Raw genomic sequence first — 3,051 nt, forward strand, 5'->3', positions numbered from 1 at the left:
TGGGGGTGGGGGTGTCATCAGGAAGTTGGGCCGGCCTTGCTCCCCGCAGCAGGATGCTGGGGGCAGTCGAGCCCGACTCCTGTGCTGGGTGACCTTGGTGCCCGGGGTCTTCCCTGCGCTTGTGTGGCCCCATCTGTGCTGCAGCCACTGTACTGCCCCTCGCTCTCATCCTGCTCCTCATTTCTCCCTCGGGACTCAGGTCAAGGGACGGCTTTTTTCCCCCAGCCAACCGAGGACTTCTGTGGCCCCACCAGAGCTTACACCTGTGTCTTTTATGGCATCTTTCACACGGTTAGAGACACTGACTCTCTTTTTTGTTTGTTTTGTTGTTGTTGTTCTTTGGTACTGGGGCTAGAACTTGGGACCTTGCCAGGCGTGCTGGTGCACACGCCTGTAATCCCAGCATTCAGGAGGCTGAGGCAGGAGGATGCTGTGAGTTCAAGACCAGCCTGGGCTACATAGTGAGTTCCAGGTCAGTCTCACCTACATAGTGAGACTCTGCCTCATAACCAAAAAAAAAGAACTTGGGACCTTGTGCAAGACCCTGTCTCAAAATAGCAAACAAAAAAGGCCTGGGAATGCAGCTCAGAGTAAAGGCCTTGGGCTCAGTCCCCCGTGACACACACACACGTGCACAGACACACACACACACACACACACACACACACATACTTAGTGTTCAGTGATGAAGCACTCACCTGGCATGAGTGTGGCCCTGGGCTCAACAACCAGCACCAAAAGAACTTAAAAGTCAAAATGGTAAGCTTTACATTTCATCTACTTCACCACAACTTTTCCAATGAACACAGACTGAACAGCACAGCCGGGGCCACCCAGGCTGGGCCCAGCGGGAGCAGGCTGCTGAACACACGGTGCAGGGAAAGGAGCAGCCTTAGCACCTGCCCCTCCCCACCAGGAGCTCCTGTCTCCTCTGCTTTAGGCCCGCTAGGTGGTTCTGCACCCCAACATCTGCTCGGGTCTCCAGAGCCCCCTAAACCCAACGACCTGATTCACCTCATCCCATCCCTAACTTTCCCCTGGAAAGGCAAAGCCCTGGCTGAGCTGTGCACCCAGGAGACAGCAAAATGCACGGAAGAGACCAGGCCCCTGGCCACCCAGCCCCTCCAACCCTTGCTCTTCGTAGGCGTAAGTGGTGCATTCTCTTTTCAGAGAAACTATCTTTGCTTCTAACAACACCCAGAACTCCTGACTTTTCAAGGCCCTCAACCCAGGGCATTTCTGGCTCCCCTGCCCAGTCTTGGGGCCCCACTGCCAGGACGACTTACCTCCCAGTTTTCTGTACAGCTCAGCGGGCTTTCCGGAATGGTTCCAGGGGCTCAAGTTGCTTCCCCTGGCTTTTAGCTTGGAGCCCCCAGGGTTGCCAGACAACCAGGTCCCACCCTCTCACTGCTAGGGAACGCTTTGAATGACAGCTTAGGTGAGCTATCTTAGTGCTGGACTCTGAAGGCTCTGGGCACAGACACCAGGCCTACCTGTCCCCCTGCTGCCCACTGCAGCCCTACCCCTCAGGTCCCTTATTTGTAAGAGTGAGCTGGTTACTAATACCCTGCAGATGGTATTCGTGCCTTCGTTTCACAGAGGACGCCTCTGAGGTTCAGAGAGCCGGTGTGGTAGTCACGAAGCTGGGATTAGACCCTGGGTTTTCTTTTCTTTTTCTATTTTGTGGTTCTGGAAGATTGAGCCCAGGACTTTACACCAAGCTTCATGCTCAGCCCTTTTTATTTTGAAATAGCTAGGGTTGAACTTGTGATCCTCCTGCCTCAGCCTCCCAGCATTCTGCGATTATGGGTATTGAAGGAATCCAACTACCACCGCCACAGTCCTGATCAGAGACCCCTCTAAACTGCCTCTCTCAGCACAGGTCAACTGTGGACCCCTAACCCTGTTGGCCCTGCTATCATGCAGCCAGCACTCCCTGGGCTTTCCCAAGCCTCGTTCTCTGTTGACCATCACCGCTTGTGCTCTCCCAGGCCCTGGCAGGCAGCCACGGCCCTTCTTGCTGACTTTCCCTCCTGTGACCCCACAAAGGACCCGCAGCCTGTAGCAGAGCAGCTGCGGTCTCCAGTGCCGGAGCCCTCAGCTCTGTCCAGCGATGAACCTGTCCTGTTGGACTTCAGCCTCTGTTTCTTCTCCTTTTCCCTGACAGGCTTGCACAGCCGTGCTGGGACGACTCTGGGGTTTCTGATTCAAGGCACTCAGGGGCCCCATCCACAGACATGATTACTGCAGAATGTAATGGGGTCTGTTGTGGAGGCGAGGCCCAGCCTGGCCTGCACCAAAAGCCAGCGTGCTCGTTGACCTTGAGGACAGCCTTCTAATCGGTTGGTTGGTTGTGTGGTACTGGGGATACCATGCAGCAACATCCCCAGCTCCCTCCTGTTATTGTGAGTGGGGTCTCCCTCATTGCCCAGGCTGTCTTCGACTTGCAGTCCTCCTACCTTAGCCCTCCCAGCAGTTGGGCTCTGTGTGTGCTCTTGCACCCAGCAAGAAAGGTCTCTTTTAAGCAGGGAGGCCTTTGCCAGAAACCAGTGTCTGAGGATGTAGCTGGACTCGCCTGCACGTCCCCTGCAACCTTGGCTGCGTGCCTGCTGTGCCCGGGCATGGTGCCCCTTTGGCAGGGGTGCTCATGCCCGGGGCAGATTTTCCAGCTGTCTGCGGCTTCTGCCCCCAGGCTGGGTCTTGAGGATGCATCCGTGGCCTGACCCACCCTGCAGGCCTCGCCTAAGGATGGAGGGTGATTTGGAGAGGGACAGTAACCTCCCACGCGCGACCCAGTGACCACTTCTGACTGTTTCTCTTTGATCCTGGGCTGTGTCCACCCCTCCCCATTTGCATCCCATAGCCTGCCACGTCCTGGCTGTCACCTGCCACACTTCCTTCAGCTCCTCTCTGGGTCCTCTGTCCACCTGCTCAATGCTAGCACATGCCAGCACTCTGCCCTTCGATATTTTCTCTTATTTCATGTACTCTTTTGAGAACATTTCTTCAACTCCTCTGATTTTTTTTTTTTTTTTTTTTTTTTTTTTTGGT

The sequence above is a fragment of the Fukomys damarensis genome, unplaced genomic scaffold (assembly GCF_012274545.1).
Source record: "Fukomys damarensis isolate Sample0158 unplaced genomic scaffold, DMR_v1.0_HiC HiC_scaffold_33, whole genome shotgun sequence".
NCBI lineage: Eukaryota > Metazoa > Chordata > Mammalia > Rodentia > Bathyergidae > Fukomys > Fukomys damarensis.